This window comes from Tympanuchus pallidicinctus, unplaced genomic scaffold (assembly GCF_026119805.1).
Source record: "Tympanuchus pallidicinctus isolate F22 unplaced genomic scaffold, pur_lepc_1.0 scaffold1, whole genome shotgun sequence".
Lineage (NCBI taxonomy): Eukaryota > Metazoa > Chordata > Aves > Galliformes > Phasianidae > Tympanuchus > Tympanuchus pallidicinctus.
In genome coordinates, this window is record NW_026294618.1 from 28,301,826 (window position 1) to 28,329,272 (window position 27,447).

General features: G+C 42.5%; 1 long non-coding RNA gene across 9 annotated transcripts in view; it reads right to left on the minus strand.

Annotated features, from left to right (window-relative positions):
- The window catches only part of LOC128082356 (uncharacterized), a 62,204-nt gene extending 39,221 nt beyond the window's left edge, over positions 1-22,983 (minus strand). For all 9 annotated transcript variants that reach the window (XR_008207637.1, XR_008207634.1, XR_008207639.1 and 6 more), the window contains exons 1-2: positions 22,914-22,983; positions 15,226-15,336 (exon numbers count right to left, since the gene is read on the minus strand). This is a non-coding gene — a long non-coding RNA (uncharacterized LOC128082356). The remainder of the gene's footprint in view (positions 1-15,225; positions 15,337-22,913) is intronic.
- Between the last annotated feature and the right edge of the window lie 4,464 nt (positions 22,984-27,447).

Here is a 27,447-nt window from a genome sequence, read left to right on the forward strand (position 1 = left end):
AGTTGAGAGGAGAAAGACAACAGCTCTTCTGAAGCTGAAGGTGATACCCAGACAGCAATATGTGAGCTTAAGACCCACCACGCAAGCACAGTCTCACACAGCTGGCAATATAAAATAACACATAGGACCACATAAAAAAGTAGCACATAGGATTAGATCTGGGTCCAGCTGACACTACTGCTAGAAAGATGCTTTCCATACTTTTTTTTTTTTTTTTTTTAAACACAATTACAATACAGCTTTTTGTGTCCATCCTAAAGAGAAACAATTGTCTCTTCTTCTCCCCCATCCCCAACACAGTTCTGCTTGCTATATTGGGGTCAAAATAATTTTAAACTGGCCATACTGACAAAAGATATGATTTTTTGAGGTTGCATCATCCTCACAAAAAACAACAGCAAAATATCAAGGGATAAAATGTTTTCCATTCCAAATCTTAATTATTCAGATTCCGTACAGGGACGGTTACGTTATCCTTTCTTAGAGCTACCAACTCCCTTCCATTTAACCAAGATGTGGAAAACTTGCACCACTTCCAGTTGAGGAGAAGAAATCCTCAGACCAGAAAATCTGCACGTAATTTTCAGTAGAAGTTTACAGATCCTTTACAATAACATTTTCAACTCTATGCACTGATAAGGAAAAGGAAAAAAATCTTTTAACTAAGCTGGTATCTGCAATTAGTGTCTTCCATGCATGAAACATCCAACTTTCCAAGCCAGCACAAGATATGTTCATGTGATACATCTTTACGATACAAAAGAACAAGGCTTCTTCACAAGTTTCCTTCTTCCACAGAAATTGCTCAGCATTAACAGTCGCTATGGGTGCAGATGTAAGGGGAAAAAACAAGAGAGGAGATCAGTCGTCTTGTTTACAGGCTTCCAATATGCTCCACTTGATCCATCTCGAAACTGAAACCGTTCAGCTTCCTGTCTTTAGGTTGTCAGGTGGCAGAGGACAAACACAGCGTCTGCAACTTTACAGAGCTCCCACATGTCCTGCCTTGATCTTGAGAAACACATCCACATGGATCATATGACAGACAGGAGAAATTATGTGCAACAGGAGAAAACTTACTCCGTTCACTTTTTGCATCACTCTGTGGAATATGAGTGGAACGTATCCCTCATTCTTGTCAACTGACAATTACTACTTATACAGCAGTCTATTCACTAGTGGGGTGTTTTTTTTAAACATCCAGTAAATTTCAATCAATTTTGGCCTTTGCAGACACTTCTTTAGGATCCAGTCATCTGAAGAAGCAGCCACATGTACTATGACTAGATTCATTATTCACTACGCCAAATGATCAGACTACAACCTGTTGGCCAAAAGCTTCTAACACAGCTTGCTACATCAATTTCCTTAATCAATTTTTCTTTAGTGTGGTGCTTAAAAGCTATGCTTACGGACTGGGTTAGTTCTCCTATTCAGCCAGTGACCAGGCTGACTTTGCCATATATACTGCTTTTACTGAACATGCAGGACGATGACAAAGTCACTACAGTATCCAGGACAATTCCAAGGTTTAGTGCTTAATAATGCCATATTTCTAAAATAAGTACCAATTTTCCTGCACAGAGATGCTTTCAAAGACCTCCAGAGGGAGATGCCGCCTAATTTTTGGCATTTGAATCTTGTACATAGAATGCTTTTGAAGAGTACCCATCTTACCCATCACATCGGCCACACCAATGCCTTGCTGCAGCCTGCATATTGTACTTTGTGCCAAGTCAAGAATACAAAATTAATAAATAGAAGAATCAATAGGATCTAAAATAGATTTCAAAGTCCACGGCAGATTTGTTTTTTAAATACACTCTTTGCATTGCAATTTACTCCCTTCCCATCCTTACCTCTATTTTTTGCCATCATCTGTTACCACCTTCCTTTACCTGTTTGTTGTTTGAACAACACACACAACAAATTGTGTTTGAACAACCCAATGCCATTTTCCAGTTGTCTTAAGTTTAATAACACAACAAATACCTGGGAAATTTAATCAGTGCCCCCATCCATTTGCACTATATGACAAGCAAACTGCTGAAACTGATCGGTAGCATCTCATCCGTACTGCGCTAGCATCAGTGCTCCAGGAAAGTTGAAGAAAAAACAAACATTGGCTGTTATTAACACAGACTTTGCATTATTCTTTGGTTCTTTCATCTCCTGGGATTTGTTTTCAAGAGAAGATGATTCATCTCCTGGCTGTTAATCCAGAAGCTCCTCTGACTACATTCAGATCTTCACCAAGGCCAGACTTTTTAACAACAAGACTTCCAAGCAGTGAAGAAAGTACTGTCTCATAAATGTGTTTACAAGCACTGTGGCTGTTCTTTCCCATATATTTAACAAGCACATGAATGATCCCACTTTTGTAGCTGTAACCCAGTTCTCATAGTTCAAAGACTAGGATGGGGTGCAAAGAAACCAGCATCCAGCATTTCTACAGCTACATTCTCTGCACACAATTCACCCAGTAGTAGCAATATTTAAGACAATCACTAGGCTTCCATGAAGAGAGAATCAAGATCTTGTCTGATTTCATTTCAAATCTACTGAAAACAGAGGAGAGTTTTTGCCAAGGCAATTTTGGCAAGCATTTCCAACGATATTCTGGCTTGCCAAATTGCATTTGGGTTTTGCTGTACTTATTTACTTGTTCAGTAAGCTCGGAGAAGTAGAAAAATTTGTTACTGTAGAGAATCTGGCTAACTTTAAAGAGCTGGAAAAATACTTAAAAGAAGAATCGGACAGTTTGACTTAGGAATTTGATCTATTAACCTCAGCTCATAATCGTGTTGTGTTTTGATGCACTAGAAGTAATCTACAGCTCAGCTACTTGAGTTGTGAGACCAGACAACTTTATGAGCCCTCAAATAATATTTCTAGTATCTATTTTTAATATAGCCAAATCTTATGCCTTTCAAAAATACCATCCAATGCAAGCTGTAAGACGACTCTGAATATCCTCTTTAGAAATCAAAGACCACAACTACACTTTATAGGACACATATCCTAAGGATCTGATTTTCAAAAGACATTAAAGTCTACTAAAAAAATTAAGTTACACTCCTTCAGGACACTTTCAGTTAAAGGCCATTCTCTTGAAACCATTATCCCCACCGCCACTCCCCAGAGCCTTGGTCAATACCCTATTTCTGCCTTGTCACTCAAGCATGCAAAAAACACTTTTGATCAGATGCTTCAGAGGTACAGTGGTAACATTCTGCCTGACAGAACAATGCTCAACTCAAAATCCTGAGGAAAAAAAACCTGAATATTTCAAAAGCACTATCTACAGCATCCATTTTCAAGTTTTTGGCACCGTTTTGCCTGTGTTTTTGCCTGATTGAGCGTTTTCAGTTTTCCTTTACATAGTTTTACCTTCTTTGCTGACCAAAACATTCCTTTTTTACATCTCCCTCTATTCTGCTAACTACTAACACTGCACACTACCTTGCAATCTACACCAGCAATCTTCTCCTTTCCAACACATAAACTACACACTAAGTCCAGTCATGATCCAACTATTCTCACAGCATATGGGAGAAAAGTACACAATAATACTCAAGGTTGCACAATGTCATTTTCCTCTTCTATGTTATAACAGGATCTAAAGTCATCTTGGAAGCAGAACACAACCTAGTTCTCTCCCTGATCTTAAAAAGCACATTCTAACGTTAGAACGTCACCCCACTATCTAGTAGACGCCTGCATAGCATTTTTCAAAACAGAAATAAAGTCTAAGTTCATTCTAGCTCTCTCATTTCTAAATATACACATATTTCGGCTGCATGCAAGACGAATGTTACCAGCTTGCTTCCAGGAGATACACATAACCTGTTACATGATCTTTTTCCATCTTCATTATACCTTCCCAATATTAGCTCATCTGCAAGCTAACAAGAATACCTCTGGTCTCCTCCAGGTAAACCAACTACTAAACAAACAATACCTCCAAGTCTTCCTCACCCTCCTCCCTCCCCCCTCGCCTCCCCTCAAAAAAAAAAAAAGACAACTAAACTAAACAGCAAAAAAACAAAAACAAAACTAATAAAAATCAACAAAAATGCCATAAGAGATCATTAAGATACATCTCTTAAAAAAAAAAAAAACAAAAAAAAACAATGTCTAGCTCTCTCCTTTCCTGGGAAACATTCCACACAATGATAATACTCCACTGACAGTTACAGTTTTAAATCTGTTGAGCAATTTTTAATCCCACTGATACATGGTTTCTACACTTCTCACTATTTCAATTTTTTTCCATCAAGATGTTAGCGTTGCTAAATCAAATACTTTGAATTACAACACAGAGGCTAATATTTATGACATCTCTAAATCTGCCTGATTTCAAAAGAAGTATAATAAAAAGACAACATGGTAGGTGATCTCAATCTCCTGGAATTTCACAATCACCTGCTATACTTACCTGCTTTGATCTAAACCCTATTTCTATAGTTTTGACCAAAATGCCGATCACGCTGACAACCTATAAAGCAGTTACACACTCTACTTAAACAGTTAAGCATTGACACAAACTAGTTTCAATCTGTGATCTGGAGTACTCAATTTTAGATTAGCATTTCACAGAGTTTCTCATGTTGATCTCCTCTAGCTCACTGATACAAATTCCTTGCATATTCTAATTTAAGTCATATTTTAAAAGCTGTGGTTGAGCATCCTCCTAACTTGCTATGTGAAAAAATAATAAATTACATCAACATTAATCTGTCCATCATGTGGCTTTTCAGGCACACACCTGACAAATCTATCAAGTATTTTTGTCTCTCAGCACTGCTCCCTGACTTTTACCTGGTCACAGAGCACCAGGATTAAAGCTATTTTTTTACTAATAAATTCTTACTTACTTTAACTGTCCAGCTGTCCTCTTTCCACTTATGTAATTTTCTTACTATTTTTATACAATGCTTAATTACCTGCTAATTTATATTCATGAAATAAATGCTGTCAGCTATCTATTTAGGGATTTCTGGTGGTAGGAGGAAAGAAAAGACTGTATTTTTAATAGCAGTTTCTATCTCTATTCTCAGCCTCGTTTTTTTTATCTTTATTTCCCTTGCTTTTTGATTCTCCAGCAACTAGTAAGATTTTTGTGGGCTCTTCCAAAGCATTCCACTTCTTCCTATTCACATTTCATCTCTCACCATGTGTGGTTCAAAGTTTCCTACCTTTCAAATATCCTCCTTTAAGAGCAAAAGATTGCTTTCATCTGACCACATACAGACTCCTAAGCCAAGATACCCACATCTGAGCTAGTTATCCTACAGTGATACTATCAGAGATAAAGAATAAGCATGGCAGCTGGGGACAATTTCACCCCTTTCCTAAATACATATCTAAAATTAATCATACAAATTGCCTCATGAAAGTACCTCTCCTTCTTCATTAAGTTAAGTCTAAGTGGTCCAGCTCAGAAATAACCAACTACACCACAGCTGCAGAAAGCTGTAGAAGGGTTCAGCACTGTGAACCCTTCCCACAAGTATTTCTTACCAGCTTTCATGAACAATAATATATATGTATATAATATATACATGTTAAGATAACACCACAAACACCGTAGGACAGAGAAACTGCATTTCCTGCATTTTTCCTAGTAAGTCAGCACCACATTTATATTCAGACTTAATTCCCATTTGTTTAGCTGCTTAATTGCTCAGAAAATAAAAAAAGCCACTTCTTTATTTTCACCAATCCACAGATACCTGTACTTACGTGACCTGCTAAATGGCTGCCATATATTTCCAAGGCCAGCAGAGAACAGAAAACAACACACCTGCAGTGTTAGAGCCCCAGGCCCAGAGTAACAAGGCCTACAGATACACGCGTCCATTTCAAACACATCTGGCCTGTGCCTGGAAATGCTTGGAAAGGTGCTGCTGTGCATGCCAAGCAGCTCCAGAAAGCGCTAAAGAAGGTTTAGCATGGCTTATCAGGCAGGACTTCGTGCCAGCCTCAGAGGGCCAGTGGAGACACCCCATATTAGCCCCCAGTCCTAGGCTGTGGGAGCAGGAGGTCTAGCACTAGTTTTGAGGGCGTTCAGAAGATAGTGTTTGTGCTACCTGCTGTACGATACATTTCCCCACTCCTCTCAGCAGAGCTGGCCAGACCTTTACAATCCATCTTCCTTCCATTGCCTCCCTTGCATTACACGGAAGTTGTAATTACTGGCTGCAGTCCCTTGAAGGACATCACTATTTGCTCAAAAGACTTTCTCAGCAGGTACAGTTTCAAAGAGACAGTAAGAAGTGTTGCAAATATATCTTGCGTAGGTTTTCATCTGTTTCACTGCTGTTTAGGTTAAGCTGTTACAAACCCCTCCATATGTTTTGAAAACATTTCAGTGTGCTGATGATGAGCATTTGTAGTTATAGTATTAATCACCACTACGAATCTCAGAGAGAGACTTTAAGACTGTACAGCTTTCAGCAATCAAAACAGAGCAACTCCAAGGTTCATTCTAGCCTCTACACATTAAATTGACAGCACACTAATAAGATCCTTACTCTAAATGAACAGCAGCATTTGGTCTTCATGTAAACATACCAGATATTCCATTGCTTGTATTGAGAGTTTCGTTGTTTTTTGTTTCTTGGTTTTTTTTTTTTTTTTTTTTTTAATTGTCAAGCACGAGTTTCAAATGAGCACGTACTCCATGGAATAATGCTGTAAATAAAAACAGCTACAGTGCTTGAAACTAATTATATTAAAGAAATTCTAGAATGCAGGGCTGATTGTTCTGCTTTGCTTTCCACTCAGGCAACTGATGGAAAAAGCCCCATCTGGAATACTGCATCCAAGTGTGGAGCCCACAGTACACAAAAGACAGGGAGCTGTTGGAGAGGGTCCAGAGGAGAGCCATGAAGATGATCAGGGGACTGGAGCACCTCCCCTATGAGGACAGGCTGAGGGAGCTGGAGCTTGTTCAGCCTGGAGAAAAGAAGGCTGCGGGGTGACCTCATTGCAGCCTTTCAATACCTAAAGGGAGCCTACAAACAGGAGGGGAATCAACTCTTTGAAAGGGTTGATATGTGTAGGACGAGGGGAAATGGTTTTAAGTTGAGGGAGGGGAGATTTACGTCAGACATCAGGGGGAAATTCTTTACCCAGAGAGTGGTGAGATGCTGGAACAGGCTGCCCAGAGAGGTTGTGGATGCCCCGTCCTTGGAGGTGTTCAAGGCCAGGTTGGATGGGGCTCTGGGCAGCCTGGTTTAGCATTAAATGGGGAGGTTGGTGGCCCTGCATGTGGCAGGGGAGTTGGAGATTCATGATCCTTGAGGTCCCTTCCAACCCTGGCCATTCTGTGATTCTGTGATTTGCACAGCCTCCTGCGGGTCTCTTCTCCCCTCTTCTGATTCGTATCATATTATTTTGAGCTTAGCTGGTACACGTATGCATGCACATCTGTACACAGACACAAATGAAAGAATACAAAGTAGACTATATCAGCCTTATATTGTACAGTTGGTTAATACAACTAGTTTTGAGATTATATGTATAATACAAAAATATAAATAAACAAGCAATATACACATTCTTATGCTGAATGGCAAAAAGGTTTCTTGAGGATAAGAAAAAAGTATTTACCACTCTGCACAGGTGAAAGTCAACAGTTTCCCCAGAAGAGGCAGCACACATCAGAAGTGCAGCTATCAACTCTGCAAACTCAGCAATCCAATACGGAAATATTTACCCTCCTCTCAAAGTACAAAGGTGGTGACGAAGGCAACGGAAAAAAAGTAATGTAAAAATGACTGTAAGAAGATACCTAACAGCTTGTAGCCTTCAGAAGAGTGCAAGGCTTTTACTACATTGCAGCAGTTATAAAGGTGTTGATTGATTAGCTTTTTAGCTTTTTATTTGTGAAATCAAGTAAAAAACACTTTGAGAAATTTGAAAAAAAGAAGTTAAAGGCAGTAATAGAAAACAGCATCATAAGACAATTCCATGTGGGACTATAGGTTGTGAGGATCTTGAAGACAAAAGAAAACAGGTTAAGTTGCATCTCCTGAATAGCGGCAAGTCCACCAAGGAAGGCAAAGCAACAGAAGATCTCAGTGAAGCATTTTGTAGAGACAAGAAGGAATTCTCAGCCTTACACAATGCAATAAAGAAGGAGCCAAGGACAAGTAAGCACTGAAAAAAACAGCTATCAACTGAGGTACATCTGGATGCCCAGAAGAGACAGCAAAAAACTCCTGAGCAATATCCTTCACTTCAAATGGTATTCTTGCCTCGCTAGGCAGAAGCACTGGAGCTCATTTGTGTCGCTCTGCATTACCAGAGGAGGAATGTATTTAATTAAACGACATACAAGGAGGTGGAAAAAAATAAAACCTTCAGCAGCAACATAACACAAAAGTTACTGAAAGCATCTCCAACTTACTGACAGGAAAGAAAGCAAGCACCAGTGACAGGAAGGTTGAACTGGGGCAAAAGGCTGGTTATCCATATTAAATCAAGAGAAGTATTGTGAAATAAAAAGTTACATTTACATGCATTGCTAACAAAAAAAAAATGCCTCAAGGCATCATCTGGAAAAGCAGTATTCCACTGCACGTGCCTTCCTTCTCATATCCTTTGTTCATTTATTTATTTCATAACAACTGTATGAAGCTTTTGGGGAAAAAAAAAAAAAAAGAACAGTCTGCACAAAGTTTTATTATATATAAGTACCAAAAAATAAAAAGGAGTGATTTCATGCATCTTGGTCAATAAATCGTTACTTATGAGAAAAAAAGTTATATACTCAATTCAACTTATAAGTAATCCTTTCCAATTCAGATTTCTTACAGCGTGGCAGGATTAATTCATCTTGCCTTGCTGTATCTTTAAACAAAAGAAGCACATTGAGCACAAATGTACTAGGTCTGTTCCACTTACCAGTAATAAAGAAGCTCCATAAGAAGTGAGGCTGTTAAACACTCACTTTTCAAGCAAAGAGTTAAAGTGCATATTTGAACAATTTATGGTTTCAAATGTGGCTTGAGTAGGAACAGCAGCTCAGTACTGAAAGCTTTCCATTCATATCATCAGCTGTATTCTCTTTGTAACAAGTGCATATGTAGGCAGATGGATTGTGCGTTTTCCAACAGCTGTCCCATCATTTCCAAGATGATTTCCATAAACAGTATGTATGGATGTGGTTGTTTTTTATTTAAAAAAAAAAAAAAAACCAAAAAACAAAAACACAGCAAACAAAAAACAAAAAAACTTTGTCATCTTCCCTCCTTTCTCAAAGGCAGACATGACTTCTGAAACACTCAGAGAAGAGCTGCTCTCTGCTTTTAAATAAATTCAGACAACAAAGCAGCTTTTTTAAAGGACGCACCTTTTAAATCAAAAAGGGAATGAAGAGGACTTAAATCTCTTCTCTTGAAAACAAGTTCTCTCCAAGTGAGATAGTAACTTCTATCAGTACAGGGCACGGCCTCATGAACAGAATAGAGGGTAAAATAAAACCAATAGGCTGCTTTCCTCTGCAGACAGAAATTAAGAACCACCACTCTAACATTCTTTGAAGCTTAATCCTAGCAGATTTTAAGAGGTCGCAGGCAGAAGGCAAGTTGTCTGAAGCTGTTTTTCTGGAACAAAGCTCCTCATGTGCATGCAATGAGATTAGAGGCTAAAGAAATCAGTCCCAATGTACTTCTACATTTCCCCAAGAGGAAACATTCTGAACTTTGAGACAATACGTAATTCAGGAAGAAGAATAATAGAATGGGTATTGAAAGAATTTCCTGCCAAAGCACAAATACTATCAATATGTAAATCTTCAAAGTAGATACTAAATGCTTTTGATATTACTCTGCCTATGCAAGTTCTCTCCTCTTGCTCAACCCTCTTCCTTAAATATACAGAAGAGCTTTCCAGATGACGAGAGTGTTAAGAATGCTCTGCCTGGATAGTGTTTCACAAGTGTGTCCTGCTTCCATGAATTTCATTACAAGGTCACTTGGGAAATTCTCTGGGTTAGCAAAAAAGATAGATTTAAACCTAGAAATGCTGCTGAAGCACCCACCAAAGAACTTAGCATTCATTCATCTCTCTCAACTACTGCTCTGTGATGTCAACAGAAACACCCCACCACGTGCAGGGCCACCAACTTCCCCATTTAATACTAGACCAGGCTGCCCAGGGCCCCATCCAGGCCTTGAACACTTCCAGGGACGGGGCATCCACAACCTCTCTGGGCAACCTCACCACTCTCTCCGTAAAGAACTTCCCCCTGATATCCAACCTACATCTTCCCTTCTTCAACGTACAACCATTTCCCCAGCTATTATCTACCCTTTCAAAGAGCTGGCTCCCCTCCTGTTTATACACTCCTTTTAGGTACCAAACTTGTCTTCTTTCAGGATATATATAGGCAATATAACTGACTAAGAAGCTGCCACTTCTGTCTTCTCTATTTCCAATCAGAAAACAGCTCACCAGCTCCTACACACAGATAGCCACTCTGTATAGTCATGACATAAGCTGCTCCCTTTATCCCCCTGGTTTTCCACTTCTCCCCATTTGTCCTCCATCTGCGTTATCTAGTTTCCACTTTTATAGCTGGCCTTGAATTAGACTGTAATTCCTTGTCGAGATGGCAAAGCACACAAGATGTTCAGTACTAATCCTAGCAGGAGCCATCAAGCACTACTGAAATGCAATAGAACCTGAACTTATGGCAAGTCCACAAACTTCCACTAAAAGCAGTACACAAAGCATGGATTAACTAAGTTCCCTCAAACAGAGAACGTTTTCTTGACCCTCTGCATACAACTTTAAGTAGACATGTCAATAGTATTTTATGAGAGTCTTGAGAGGACAATAGCTCATTTAAAGAACAAAAATCAGCATGTTCAGATAGTCTTAGGTTATCTGTATCTTGTATGAAACGTAAGGGATGTGTTAAAGTACACATTATAAAGCCCAGTATATAGACATAGACACAGACATATCTGAAAAAGAAGGATACTGAGAACAATAAATAACAAGTTGGCAACAAAGCCCTCTCTACCAAAGGTGTAGACATTTAAAACACATACCAACAAGATGCCTATCTTCTTTCAAAAGCAAACAAATGCTTTCAGTTTCAGCTTGACACAGCTATGTGCTATAGCCTTGCTGCTCTTTTTCTGACATGACAGCAGTCATTGTTAGACCAAAGGCAGGAGAGTACCATCCCAACCCCACAAGCTGTTCTCTCCAGCTAGAATTCTGGCATCAAATTTAACTACTGGAGTCCACCCACACACAAAACTGATTGGCAGGACTGGAGTCTTCAAATCATCTCAGCTGACCTCTAGAAACATCTGAACCAGCCTTCAGTATTGCCTACACTTTTGCAATGGGGAAGAGGGAAGGTGAATAAACGGAAAAGGGAGAAGAGGGTGAACTGCTGGACCACAAATGACTGAGGAACTGTGATACATGTCAGACACAAACCCAATCAAAAAAAGCTTCCACATTCTCTCCATCATTTTTCAGGGTTGGCCTCTTCCAGGAAAAAATATTGTCTTTTTTTTTTTTTCCCCAATGTCACTGTAATTGGTGTATTTCCAGCTTCCAAAAGCCCTGTAAGTGGTTGTTTCCTACAAGGCTTCAGATTTCAAGTTCTAAATGAACTATTACAGAGAGGCTGCATGTGCGTACTAATCTTGTAATCTCATATCTTCAGCAAAGCCTAGAAACCAAGCCAAACAACATGTACAGCCAAGCAAGCTACATGGCAACTTGCTTCTGGAAACACAATTGAAAGTTTGTAGTTAAAAATATAGCCTAATTTATTTCTTGTTTTACTTTATATTCAGTTTTTTGGGGTTTTTTTTGGTGTTTTTTTTTCACAGCTCCTACGAGAAACTGGATGGTTTCTAGACACAGGCACCACATATAATATGTAGAAAGGTTTGGCCTAAACTCATATGTCTGTGATAAACCAAATAGAATAGAAGTTTTAAACAGACAACCATGCTTTAGGTGTCAAACATTTCTTGACGTCTGTGGCAGTTGGCAGCTGCAAACATCCGACTGAAAGCCCCATCTGCTGCTTCACAGCTTCCAGTCGAGGATGTTTACAGTCGCTCACTGTCAACAGCAATACACATTCCTCAGCTGTTTACTTTACACTATGAACATGCAGAGGCCTCCAAGCAGGTTAGTTTAGATTGCCACAACTTCTGTTGCTGTGTTGTTACATGCAGAGGTGCATGGGGTAGTTTTATGAGTATTTACTAACAAAATAAAGGAAGCCTGACTTCCGGAGAAATATGTTCAAGCAGACAGGCGTACTTACTGCTCAAGCATTACATTTAGAGAATTATGTTGGCTATTTTACATCTGGTAAGAATTAAAAAAAAACGTATGAAATAAAGTAACTTGTTTCCATTGTTGCATTTGTTTCGTTCTCTGAGACATTAGAGCAACCCTATCACACTTCTTGCAGAAACTGCATAACTGCACTACTGAGTAAGTTAACTGATCAGTGAAACGACTAAAGACAGCAGACGGTGCTAAGATAGCACCAAACCCACTTCAGGAACGTTTCACTACAGTGTTTGAGATGGCTTTCTTCCCTGAGGAAAAGTGGATGCGAGGGAATTCTGAGATATTAGATGTTAATTCATGCAACATTTGCTTCCAAATAAAATCATAGAAGAAAAAAAAAAATAAGCAACCCAGAGGGGATAGCGAGGAGGAGGGAGGAAGCTCTGCAAAGGCTTCAATAAAGTTCAAACAGGTTTGAGGAATTCTACAAATCATCTGAGGTAAGCAGTTGCTGCCACAATTCACGTAGTTCACAGAAAGGTATCTCTTACCAAACGAAGAAGCCAAAAGAATTTGGCACAATAACACTTCAGTTGTACAGTTCTGCTGTTTGTTTTTCATCCTGTCTTCAGTTTCCTTATTAAGTTAATGATGGGTAAAATTAAAGATTAATCACTCAACTATTTTTCTGAAGTCATATGAAACCACAGCACGCAAACAGGGTGATTATACCACTCTAATTAGAAGGCGATTTTCTTTGAAACTTTCTTGCCCCCAAATGAAATTACTGCGCTGTAAACCTAGCAGGTTATGAAAAGACCACAGTTGTTTGCGACACAGAAGCCTGTGGTGTATTTACTCAAACTGATAAGTGTGAAGGATATCTATAAATCCCTTTCAAAACTCAGGGTTGTATTTTCTATTCCTAGGCTAAGAAAATTAATCTTTGAGGCAGCAGGTGAAAACAAGCAGAATTATGTTAGGGCCTTCCCCTTTATTCAATACCAATGTGGAGCTATTAAAGCTTCCTAGGGAACCACATTTTCTCAATGGATCAAGTCACTAAGGAAACAAAGCAAACTTTATCAGTACTGCACAACTCTACATTCCAGGAATTCTTAGCACTTGGCATCCATATACCACTCCAGAGGCACAAGATCAACTCTCTGTCTTGCAGAGCGACCAAGGAAAGCTATGAAATTATCAGTGAGGTGCTCAGCTCCACAAAGTTACCCACGTGAGGAGGTACTGATGGCCTGTGGGAGGTCTCCCAGAGGGCACACAGGAAAGAAAGTGTATTTCCTATCATGACATTTCTGAATAAAGAACAAAAAAATAGCTCCTACTCTGGCAAGTTCCATCTTGTTTGTCACAAGCCAGTTAAGAAATATATGAAGTCACCTTGCAAGACAATCTACATGGACTGTAAAAGCAAACAAAAAAAGTTCCTGGATTCAAATCAGCAATTGCAGAATGAAAATATTTGAGTTTAATTACAGCTGGTCATAAAACAGAGATTAGCCTCTCATTTGTAAATGTACTGATCTAGTATCTACAACTTAAAAGGGGAAGGGAGTAGAGATACTACCTAATCCTACTACTTTGAGTGAATTAAATGAAGGACATTATGTCAGCAACAATGTGCAATGTCACTCCATGTATGAATTCCTTTCAGCTTTTAAAAGACATCAAACAGATCATATCTGTATGAAAGTCAAGGCAAGGTCAATCTGAAACCGAGAGGCATTTTATCACACAGCATGGACTGGTAGGCAAGAGAATGCTATCAGCTATCTCTATGGCACTATTTAATTTGTACTTTTCTTGCATTTGAAGGAAGTCATATATCCTTAACAAGTGTTTAAATTGAAAGCGTCCGAGACTCAAACACCAATTAGTAGGATTCAATAACCACTGATTTTGATAAAGCTTTCAACAAACAGAGGATTTAAAATATATATTTAAAAAAAAAAAAAAAAAAAAAAAGGGAAAGGAAAGGAACACGGTAATAGGTAGAGACACTTTTCAACATCTTTCCACTTTACATCACAGAAGCAGAAAGGTGCACACCAGTGGAACCCTAGGCATTCTCTAGCAAAAACAAAAAAAATCCAGCTGTTTTTCCTTAACTCTCCTGAAACTTCCAAGCAAGATGAAATGAATCATTGATGAAAAATGAGAAAAGAAAGCCCAAACAACAACAACAAAAAGAACTCCAACTGAAACAAGAATTTGGAAGTGCTGTTTGTGTTCAAATTTAAAAATAGTGCCTTTTATCCATCACTTCCCATGCAGATGAGGTGATCCGCAAATTCAGACAGGTAAATTAGTTTTTAATCCTATTTGAATAAACACTGAAATACCGACAGACAAAAATGCAAATTCAAAGAAAGCCAGATAAAACTTCAAAATAATTTCACTCACAATTGTTTTCTTAGTTTGCTTCATAATAAACATTTTTCAAATCTGTCTGTCAAAAACCTTAAGATATCCATTAAATACTGAAAAAAAAAATCATTCCTTCTCTTCCTGTCTCTGACAGGACAGGACTAACACACATTATTTATATGAACTCAAGTTCACAGCTGTTAGATACAGCACGAGTATCTCCAACTGTTGCTGATGAATCTGCTTCTTCCAACTGCATTTGAACTCACTGTGAAATGCCAAAAGAAGCTCCCCCTGCACTCAGCAATGCGAAAGCAGCAGTTGCAGACAAGCAGCCAAAACAAGACGCAGGACATTCAAACATTTGGAAAAGAGATGTTAAAACTAGAATTTGGTAGAAGTATCAACAACATGTAGTGCATCTTCTTGGACCTCATCAACATCAGCTTTTAATCCAGCACATCTAGGTGAAGGATCATGACTGTGCATTACACATCTTGGAACAACAAGTACCTCAGCAGCAACAAGTCTGGAGAAAGAACAAGAACTTACTTCCTGGACACCAGCTGATCCTGCTTCTGTTCTCTTTAATGTAGGATACACACATCCGGTGAGAACTGCATTCTTCAGGGACTGAAGATTGCTCCTCAAGTTTCCAAGAACCTGCAGCACACATATAAACAGAAGTTATTGTAATTCCAGAAATTCAGATCACAGAATTCTCGTTATTAAGACTGTTTGCAAGAAGTTAGATAGCTTTTAACAACAATTATTTAAACAGTGTCCTTTTGGTACACTCATTTAAAACCTAAAATGTGCTCAATGTGACATATTACCTTTGATTATAGCTCTCTCTCCATTACAGGAGATAAACATTAACTGCCTAGGTAGTATAACAACGCAGAAACTATACTGAAGAAGTTAACTTTCTTACCTCAGAGTGGCATAATAAACTTTCCTGCTTATTATTTAAAGAAATAAACAGATTGTATAACCCAAACCACAATAAATCTGTGACTGAGTATCACCTTAGAAAAGCTAAAAACCCCAGATTCCTTTCAGTTAAGTCTCCGACGCAGAGAAGGAATTAATTCACACATTTGTTTCTGGAGGAAAAGGAACATACAGAATCCCTCTGCAGATGGATGGATGAACACACAGGACAGAATCAGATTATTAGGAGAATAACAACAAAAGAGAGAAAGAGATTCAGAGAAGAGCATGAAAATAACACAATAACGGGAACTAAAATAACCCAGCCTGCAGAAGGAAAAAGATATGCATTCGACAGTTCTGAAACCTTAGTTAGTAGTGTATAATAAAATTGAAAGAGATACGATAAGTAGAGCTCATTAACTGAAATACATACATAATCAAAATACAGCATTTATCAATTTGCACTCCTTACGCCTTCTGAAGGCGCTGAAAGCAGTTTTTTTATGTGGCCACATCAAAGAACCGTGCTTTTGATAAAGGTATTTTTTCTGTCAATCAGCTCCAGCAAGAAGTAAAGATCAAGTTAAAATATCAGCAATATTTATACTCAGCTACAAAATCAGAAACAGTACACAGTGGTTGAATTCAGGGTTTTGAGAGCATTTCTGCATAACCCAAAAGCTTTATGTCCTGAGGTACCAATGGATGGAAGGGAAGGTGAAACACACTCACTAATCCCTTACCACCACCTGGCAGAAGTGAATTACAGGTGGCTCAGAGCATTAAACATGATCACACATTAACGAGACACGTGCAAGTCATGGTGCCACCACAGAGCAGGGAACCAGCTGAGGTTATACTGTTTGCTCCTCTGTACCAGTTTCCACAGTAGCACACTCTAGGCTAATCTTTTCTATTTCAGAGGAATGCAATGTAGATAAACAGAAGGGTTATTTATTTGAATAAAGAGCATACAATAGACAAGAAAACAGTCCTCACTGGCAATAACATCTTCCCATGAGTATCTGGGTGGAGCATTTCCCAATAGTCCCAAACACAACATTTCCCAAGTCCAGCAAGAACCATTTACTGAGATTTAACAAGTTAGCTGTAACACAGAGTGGACCTCTCTATCTATATACTTAAAAAGAAAGCAAGATGACCACACAGAGGATATTGTGCTGAAGACAACGCTCTCCTGCTGAAACAACAAGCCTCCTGCACAGGGGACACTCTGCAGAAAGAAGGGGGTCACATGAGAGAAATTCTTGGTGTTCCCAATGAGGTTAAACAAGGGCAAGTGTAGAGTCATACACCTGGGGAAGAATAACCACATGTATCAGTTCAGGTTATGGGATGGCCTGCTGAAAAAGACCTCTGTGGAGAAGGACTTGGGGGTCCTGATGGACAAGAAGTTGGCCATGAGCGTGCAGTGTGCCTTGGTGTCCAAGAAGGCCAGTGGGATCTTGGGGTGAATTAAAAAGAGCGTAGACAGCAGATCAAGGGAGGTGATCCTCCCCCTCTACTGTACCCTGGTAAGGCCACATTTAAACCACTGTGTCCAGTTCTGGGCTCCCCAGTTAAAAAAAAAAAAACTCCCATATGAGGAAAGGCTGAGTAACCTAGGCCTGTTCAAGCTGGGTTAGAGAAGACAGGGGAAACCTGATAAATGTCCATAAATATCTACAGGGAGGTGGAAGGCAAACAGAAGAGGCCAGGCTCTCCTTAGTGGTGTGTAGCAATAGGACAAGGAGTAATGGCCTAAAACTTGAACACAGTAAGTTCTGTACTAATATTGGAATAACTTCTTTACAGTAAGGTGACTGAGCCCTGGAACAGGTTGCCCAGAGAGGCTGTGGAGTCTCCTTCTATCTGTGGAGATATTCAAGACGCATCTGGACACCTACCTGTGTGACCTGCTGCAGGGTACCTGCTTTGGCAGGGGGGTTGGACTCGATCTCTTGAGGTCCCTTCCAACCCCTGCAATTCTGTGATTGAGCCAACCACAACAATTTTCAAACAAAACTCACACTAGCAAACCACAGGAACATCTAGGACGCTTCCATCCAATGATTTGGAAACAGACTCCCAGTCCATGTCTCTCACATAGTTTTGAAGAAATGCAGAAACTCAGCTCTTATTGTTGTGGTGGCCGAGTGACCCATATCTCACACGCAGAGTGCTTACCCTCATATTTCTGGTGCCTGGGCAGGAACTGGCTCTGCTTGCCCTTAGCCAGGGTCAAAGCACTAATTTGGAGAGGATGGAAGAGGAGGGAAGCTTCCCTTGCAGAAACAGGGAAGGGCACTTCTCTGTTCCTATCATCACCGCTCTCCTACAGAGCTCATCTGCAATTAGGATATAAGGACTCCCAAAACAATTAGCATAGTCTTAACATTTACCATTCACCTCCAGTACACTGACATGAATACAGTCTCTGATTACAGAGCCATTTTTACTCCATGTACTACAGAGAGAACTGCAAAGCTCCACACTCTGCAGAAGAGTCTGCCACACTTCAGCTTACACTTACAGTTGTGCAGTGTTTGCCCTGAAGGTACCTGAACATTGCCAGAAATTTATACTGGATGCAAGATGACTTCTGGATACTATGTCAAGCAGTGCTTCCACTAAAAATACGCGGAAAGCAACTCTGTTAACACCATATGCTATAGTGCTCGAGAAAAAGCTTGCTTACTCACAGTGTTATGCAGGTAAAATGTATTAAAAAAACCAACATGTAAGGAACAAAACTGCAGTTTATATGCAGCACATGCATTAACCTTTGCACACAATAGACCAGGTGCAGTACAGCTACTGAAATCCAGCCCTTCACTTATTTTCAGCAGCCTCCCTTCTCCCTGGCTATGACCAGGCTTACAGCACGAGGCCAAACATCACCTTCCAGGTAGCAAAATGCTCGCTGTTCCCACGGTCGTTAAGTACTCCACTTTATTGGTGGAAAGCTGACATCACGCTGACAGGGTCATGAACCTGAAACTGTTAATGTTATACTTTTAGATCCCTCTTAACCTCAGTGTGAAAAGTTCTTTCCTCCCAGCTCTCCAGAAGCCAAGTAGACTTATGCACGCTGACAAAACGGTCCACCAAGCTAAAAAGACACAGTTCAGCACTAGGAAGAGATGAGAGTGCATTGACTGACCACTTAAGGCAGCGAATGGGTTGTACCAACACAACACAAATGTCCCTGCTAAGCCCTAGTGAGCAACCTGCAGAGGAATACACTGCACAGAAACCAGCAGTGCCATGACCAAGAGCGCACATACTAAAAGTTATATGGAGGGGAGAAGCAGAGCCAACCCCAGTTTGCAGTCAGAACAGAGTTGTGGGACAGGGAGGAAGAGATGAATGTGCTGAGAAAAGTTCCCTGTCAGTTTCAGTCCAAGGGAGAACTCCCCTCCAGGGGGGAAAAAAGACAACAAAAAAAACCCAGCTGTGATCATCACTGATTGCTATTCTAAATGTTATCCCTGCACAGCCTCCTACAGATGCAAACAAGGGGTTTAAACACATCTTGCTTTTGATCATTAGAAATAATTGCCCAGAAGTTATAGAAAAGGGGACAGGAGGCCAGCTACAAAAAGGTCTTTAACCAAAATTTTTCTGATGTTTATTAGCACAGAAAGTCCCTGGTGAATAAATACAGCTTTGTAGTCAGCTAAAAATTAGAGCTATTAGAATGTATCTTGACAGCTCCAAGAAAAGGACTGCTGTGTAGATGCAGAGAAAGTTTATAATCAACTTCCCACAAAAGCTTTAATTTAGCATGTGTGTCACTGGACAGAAACACTGAGGCAAGAACAGACTTTTTTTTCCCCTCAAATGTATTAATAACTAATCCCTTTAGGATTATGTCAGGCACGTCATATTAGGATGGCTTGGGCTCATCTTCACCAGCAGGTATGTTAAAATGCAACTATACTCATCTACAACAGCACTCCACTCATGCAGTGTTACAGGGGAAAGGCATCTGTTGGGCCAACACTGATCGAGGCCACACAACTGCTCTGCTTTACTCAACATGAAGCGATACAGGCAAAAATGGCCTTAGAGAATGATGCAAAACCTTACTTTTCACACACCTGAAATTAAAAGAGAACACTTTTCTTTGCTTACAACCTTCACAAAATGTAAGTGGCAGGGCAGTTTCTGTTGTTACAAAAGGTACATTTCTGCACTACGAGTGCTTGGTGTAAAGGGTCACATGCAAACCACTGCACAAATGAGCAGGACCTGAGAATGAGCTTTCCTGGTTTCTGTTAATTTATGGCCCAATGTTACATTCCTCTCATGCAATGCCATAATCCTCAGTGAATGACTTCACATTATCCTTCTCAGAGTAATCTAGGAATGCAGATAAAAAGAACATCAACCTTGCCTTCATAAGACTCTCTCTTAACCCTCAGGGGTTTAGGTGCCTGATAGAGTTTTAGATAGGAATAAAACTCCAAGCATGCCTGCTTGGCTGCCGTGTAACCCTGTAGTGCCTACAGCTCTCAGAGCACACAGCCTGCTTCCCAGGGCATGCACACAGACAGAACTGCCTTAACCACTAATGTGTGTCCAAAGCTCTGTTCGGTTCTCAGCATCCTTACTTCACTCCCATCTGCTGAAATTAAAATGTGTTATGAGGCACGATTTCCAGACCTAACCTTAATCCTGACAATAAAACCATGAGTTTGGGAAGGGGCTGGCTATACCAAAGCCTTTTAGCACAGCACAAGCACCAGGACAGGAAGCATCCAGATTCACATCTCCTCAGCTCCACCTCAGGCCTCACTCCACAGCTGAAGATATCTCTGCTGTGAGGACCTCACACTTGGCCGTGCAATGTCAGTAGGTGAGGTTCAGCCCGGGATTCCTGCCCCCAGAGGGCACCACGTCTGAAATTCTGCCCCAAACTGCAGAAGGATCCTTAGGTACAAGCTTCTGGCCTGGCCTTGGGATGGGGGAAGCATTGAAAAGTGACTACTCAGGAACCTAACTGCAGGACAGAGTATGCAGCTGCAAATGGGAACAGCTGTATACTCTCATCCAGCTAGAGCAAAGGGCTGAGCTTCTAGAGAGGCTAACCTGCAGGTCAGACCTCCCAGATCTCCTGCCAGCCACTCCAGGCCCTCCACCCATGGCTGTCCCTGGTCGCTGCCTTTCAGCTTCTCCCACAGAAGCTGCAGGTGCCTGCCATGAGCTTGCAGGCACTGCGGCAGCTGCCAGCCAGGCAACCACGTGTACGAGTTCTCGCACTGCCCAGGGTTCCTCACTGCCTTCTCCCATCAGCAGCAACAGAGGAATGTGTTTGAAGTATTCACTTGCACTCTGCTTTCTAAAGATTCAGTATAACTAATCACATGCAACACTTGTGTCTATTGTACTTAAGCAAACAGCACTCTATCACTAGAGCAGCTCTCTCAATACTCACAGCATAGGTTGCTGTTAAGAGCAGCACCTGAAACAGGTCCCACACCTCCCCAACACACACAGCACCAGGAGAGCTGCCGAGCAGTGCAGGCATCACCTCTACTCCAGAGCTGCGCAAGGAGTCCCGGGTACAGCAGTACAAGGAACGGTTGAGGGAACTGCAGCAGGAGCCCCTTCAGAGCTGTCAGGTTTTATAATGATAAGATCACAGAGTGGCTTAGGTTGGAAGGGACCTTAAAGCCCATCTAGTTCCAACCCCTGCTGTGGACGGGGCTGCTCTCCAACAGACCAGGCTACTCAGGGCCCCATCCGCCCCAGCTTTGAGCAGCTCCAAGGATGGGGCAATAGCTTTTAATCAGTTTTAAGTGTAACAGTGAAGAGCTAGCAATCTGTTAGGAAGCACAGATATTACATTACATTAAGATCTAATGTTTCCCCCACCTTCCATGAAAAACAGACTTATAAATACAACATACAGCATAAGAGGTCTCCAGCCATGCAAAGCACCACCAGTGGCACCAACCTCGCTGGGAAACATACCCTTCAGAAAGCAAACCAACATCTACTCAGACTCTCAGTCATAACACTTCAATTTTCAGTATGCACAAATGCAGCTCAGAACAAACTTAGGGCCACCAGCCGTGACACAGGCAGCACGCAGCTTACACCGTTCACTTCTGGAGTTCTTTATTTTGCTTTTGGGACCTCTTCTGACTCGGACTTCTGCATCTGAATAGCAGGAGAGAAGAAAGGCTTTGGAGAAACACACGTACACAAAGGAAAAAAGAAGAGGGAACTACGGTGTTTTGATTTGCAGCAGACACAGAAGTAATCTTCAAGGTTACCTTGCCCTGTTTGAGGCCTCAGGAAGGAGAAAAACACAGCTTCAGTAATGGAATTTCTCTCTAACCCCAGGTCCCACCCTGCACAAGAACTAACGACAGGAAAGCTTTTGATTCGGAGCTCCACAAGTAGCACTCAGCCAGAGGCACAGCAAAACTCGCTCATTTTCAGGAGAAGAAAAGAACTTCTTGCTCAATAAGTAGCAATTATGCCACAGAATTTACATGCCGAGCACGGCCGAGCGCAAGAACACCAGATCAGTCAACCATAGCGCCGGCGCTTCGAGTATGATTAACAGAACGAACTTCCAAAGGTCAATTAAATGTCAACACGTTTTAAAGAGATATTCTTCTTCGGTGCGGTCAGCGGTGCCCACCACAACCGGCGCCGCTTCACTCCCGACACGGGCAGAGATGACAACGACCCGCCCCGACGCGGCTGCCCGCACGGCTCAGCCGCCCTCCCGTTCCGCTCGGCCAAGCGCGGAGGCGCCGCTCGGCCCTGCCCGACACAGCACGGAGTGCGGGCCGGCAGCGGGAGCGCCCTGACTGAGCGCTTTCCTACAGAAGAACGCGGAGGGGCTTTGATCCGCGCGGCGCTGCCCGGATGTACATCCCGGCGGGGGAGGCGGGATTTCCAACCTCCGGCAGAATTAATTCCGAGCGCGTTAATCACGGTTCGGCAGCAAGAACTCCGCGCTGCGAGCCGGCCCCGAGGCACGCAGCGGTACCGGCGCATCCCCACTCAGGCCCGGCCGATCGGTGCTCTCAGAAACGATAATAAAGAAAAGTTTGCGTTCCAGCACGAGCCCGGGGCTCCCAGCCCTGCCGAGCGGCGGGGCGGCACCGCGTCTCCAAGGCTGCAGCCGGCATGACAGCCGCGCTCGCCGTGCGAAATTTCAAGTTTCGGGAAGAAGAAACAATAATAATAATATCAAAAAAATAAAAGTTGTCCCGCCCTTCGGCACCCCTCCGCCCCCCCCCGCAGCCCCCCACTCGCCACCCGCCCTTCCCGCTGCTCACCTGAGCCGAGCCCAACTTTGGCACTCCGGGCAAAACTTGCGGCACGCAGCTCCCCGCTCCCAGCCGCCCCACCCAGCCCCGCCCCGCCCCGCCCGCCTCCCGCGGGCCCCGCCACGGAGGCGGGGAAGGGGTGGAGGAGGCGAGGCTCAGCCGGGTCGCGCGTTGTCTTCCCTTGGCGCGTGCTTCCCGGCGGGGCCAGCCCAGCTCCTCCTTCACCCGCCATGTTCTTTGTTCCCCCCGCCGCCGAACCCCCGCCGCGCCCGGGCCGCCCCGGCCGCAGGTGCCCGCCCCCGCCCGGAGACCGAGTGCCGCCTCCCCGCGCCCGAGGGGATTCCGTCCCTCTCCGCCAATCGGCTCGGGGGGAAGGGGCAACCCGGCCAATGGAGCGCCGAGAAACGGCGAGTAGTCTCGCGGGGAGAGCCAATGGAGCGGGCGGGAACGCCTTCCCTTCGGCCCGCGGTGCCCGGGGGCAGCGGTGCAGCGCTCGGTTGGCGTGGGTTATGGATAGCGCAAGGAAGTTCAGGTCCTGCATGGCGTACTGGCTCCCGTGAGCGTCCTGTGCCTCCTTCGCCGGGCTGTCGCACTCAGTGCTGCTTCCCATAAGTTGGTTCCCATGAGACAGGATGGGAAACAGGTGACCAGAACGGGAATCAGAAGAAAAACAGGGTGACAGCTGTGCTGAGGAGAGAGAAGTTGGTAGGGACTGAAGCAGCCTGACAAACTGAGAAGGTTTGTGTGTAATCGTTGTCTCTGCCGCTGATAAAAGCTGCCTTTGATGGGTCTTTACCACAGCTTTGGAGTGTGAGGGATACTAAGATTCTGCTCACGGAATCATAGAATGGCTGGGTTGGAAGGGACCTCAAGGATCATGAATATCCAACCCCCATGCCACAGGCAGGGCTGCCAACCTCCACGTTTAATGGAGCTTCTTTCTGTGAGGGAACTTCACTGTGTGACATTGTCCTTCAGCCAGTTTCTTGTTGCATTTTATCCCGCTTCTCACTAACTTCCAGATGTTTAATTACACCTTCCTTATAAATTTGCTCTAAATCCTCAGTGACTGGCGGTGGCAGAGCAAAAATTCTGTTTCTACTTAGTTGCGTACTCCCCAAATCCCTCCTGCAACAGTCAGGTCCAGCTTCCTGACGCCCAAAAGGTCCACCCATCACAGCAGACCCACAGGTGACATGCAGCAGCAGTATGAGCTGCCACAGTGCTGGAAGTTCCTGCTCACAAACTATTCCCACTGTAAGAGCAACATTTTGTATCCCTCTTGCGCAGGGAGGAGGTTTCTGTAGACTCAGAGCAGCGATGGCACTGCTGCTTGGCCGCAGACGGCGGCACCCAGCTGGGTCCCTCAGGGTGACCAATGTTTCACACTCTGCACAGCTTGGTAAATGTATGAGGTTCTGTTACATATGTAATTTGTGCAAGGTTATATTTACTGAATGTTTTCAGTTTCACTTTATTATTGTAATATCTGTGAGGGAAAGCCATTATTGTCTGTGAATGAAATGCCCTCTGAGTTAGAAAAAAAAAAAAAGGGTCTGCTTTGTTATGCCATGTTTCTCACAAATGCAGTAAGTAAATGGTGTCCTTGTAGTGATTAATAGAGGAGCCATTCAGACCTTTGTGGGGGCTGGGTTTTTTTTTAATTATGAAGATAATCTCCTCATCCAACCCATTGCTCAGAGACATAACAACTGTGTTTTACTCACTTTCATTGCTGTACTGAGATGAAAAACTGTTGATGTATTCTCCCCAGAGGTCATCAGAAATACAAACAATGTTCTGGATCTAATGCATACATACAGACTGGTGGATGAAGTCTGGGGTTTATTGTACTGTAAGGGAAGCTGAACAGAAGGGAAGGAGGAGATTAAACAAGACATTTGGAAATCAGAGTAACTGACCCTACGTGGCATCTGATTTGTGGCATAGCTGTTGTGTGGGAGACTGGGAAAAAGAAAAAGCAGTCTTCTATTGTGTTTTGTTTGTTTTTGTTTTTTAAATGACGGAAATACACACTGGAATGTTAAGGGCAAAACCAGTGATATCTTATTGCCTTTTTTGATCCAAGTTCATGAAATGTGGCTCAAATCTCTTTTCAGCGAGTACTCATGACCTTAAGGTTTATTTCCATCCAAAAGCCAAGTTAAGGGTAGTGTTGGGAATGTCACTGACAGAGTCGTGTTTCCTTGTAGAAGAATACACCTTCTTCAATACTCATTCAATATTCCCAGCTTTCTACCAGCAGGGTTTCTCAAGTCTCTCTCAGGCCACAGTGTTTCCCATCCTTCCTTTGCAGATGTGACTGCTCTTTGAGCTGGGAATGTTCAGCCTGGAGAAGAGGAGGCTCAGGGGAGACCTCATTGCTCTCTATAACTTCCTGAAGGGAGGCTGTAGTGAGCTGGGGGTCGGCCTCTTCTCTCGTGTCATCAGTGATAGGACCAGGGGGAATGGCTTCAAGCTACAGCAGGGGAGATTCAGGCTGGACATGAGGAAGTATTACTTTTCAGAAAGGGTGGTCAGGCACTGGAATGGACTGCCCAGGGAGGTGGTGGAGTCACCGACCCTGGGGGTGTTCAAGGAAAGACTGGATGTTGTGTTGAGGGACATGGTTTAGTGGGAGCTATTGGGAATAGGTGAACGGTTGGACTGGATGATCTTGTAGGTCTTTTCCAACCTTGGTGATTCTATGATTCTATGATTCTATGATTCTCTGCCTTATCTTTGGCTGTTCCCATCTCAAAACAATCCCTTTCGGTGGAAAAATATCTTGCCCAATGTTCTGCTTCTGAGCAGCATGGCTATGTAGCCTGGACTTTTGGGAGGAATTGTTACAGTGCCTTTCTTACTCCAGAGGGGAACGTGTATGCTAAGTGGTACGCAGGTAAGCACTCTGCCAAGCAATACGTTTTAGCAATACAACACGATATCCTGCACAGTCCAGCTTTCAGAACAGCTCCAGTCTCTCGGTCTCATAAGTCTATCCTGAGAGGAACTGGTGTGGGTTGGTCAAGAGTAGAGCCATAGTGAATTTGTGAAGTGAATAACACTATGATTGGGCAGTTCTGCAGTTTCATTTCTGATGGAAACAGTAATTCCAAAAAAGAGCATGCCATTCCAAACTTCATTTTCTTTTCCATGTAAGAGGTGGCTTCTCATCTGCAGATGTAATGCGAATATGTATGTTTTGGGCGAGAGGGGTTACATCTTTTTCTTCCACTATTGTCTGTAGTGCTGAATGGGTTTCTTCAAAAACATCAGTTTTCACAAGTGTCCTCACTGATAAACAGGGCAGCAGCAGATGTCCAATTCTGTATTTTTGTCATGAGTTACAGTTAGGGAGCAATATACTATGTACTGTGTAGCCTTCAAAAAAGATCTGAGTAACAGGAGTGTTGTTTTGCATTTTTGTTACTGTTGCTCAAAGTAAAATTAAAATCACTTACAAAATGCTACTTAGCAATTTAATCAAAAGTGAGTTTTTAACTCCAGGTCTCAACTAAAAAAATATTTCTCTTCACGTATTCACAAAGATTCAGTTTGATGCACCATTGAAATTCCTATAATATCCCCAGTTATCTTATTCTCTCTATGTAATTATGAATAGCTTAACTCCATACAACACTATATTAGAATTTATGCTAGCAAAAAAAAAAGAGCAAGTTCTCTAACAAAATATCTAGCCATGACGTACTGACTGCAAAGGTAAATGCTTGCTACCACTGATAGGCTTAGCTGAGCACTGCAATAATCTTCTTAAGGAGCAGAACCAAACTTTTGGTCTGCTCAGAGCCACATTTACTCGACAGATCTCACATTAATGAGGTACAGAATCACAGAATATCCCAAGCTGGATTGTCCCCAGTCCCAAAAGTCTGTGATCTAAATTGCAGAGGAGGACAGCTGGACAACAGACAAGGATTGAGGAAAGAACACAAGAACAATGAGAACTGTTAGGAATGCAATCAGTAGCGCCACCACCCATCAGCTGTCTAGCTGCTGATGCTTGTTTTGTCCTGTGCATGCTTCCCATTTCCTCTGTTCTGGATAATCAGAAATCTTTGTTCTGGTGAATCACAGAATCACAGATTGGCCAGGGTTGGAAGGGACTTCAAGGATCATGAATCTCCAACCCCCCTGCTATATGCAGGGCCACCAACCTCCTCATTTGATACTAGACCAGGCTGCCCATGGCCCCATCCAACTTGGCCTTGAACACCTCCAGGGACAGGGCGTCCACAACCTCTCTGGGCAGCCTGTTCCAGCATCTCACCACTCTCTGAAAAGAATTTCCCCCTGACCAGTCTAAATCTTCCCTCCCTCAACTTCAAACCATTTCCCCTTGTCCTGCAGTTATCTACCCTTTCCAAGAGTTGACTCCCCTCCTGTTTGTAGGCTCCCTTTAGGTACTGATAGGCTGCAATGAGGTCACCCCGCAGCCTTCTTTTCTCCAGGCTGAACAAACCCAGCTCCTTCAGCCTGTCCTCATAAGGGAGGTGCTCCAGTCCCCTGATCATCTTCATGG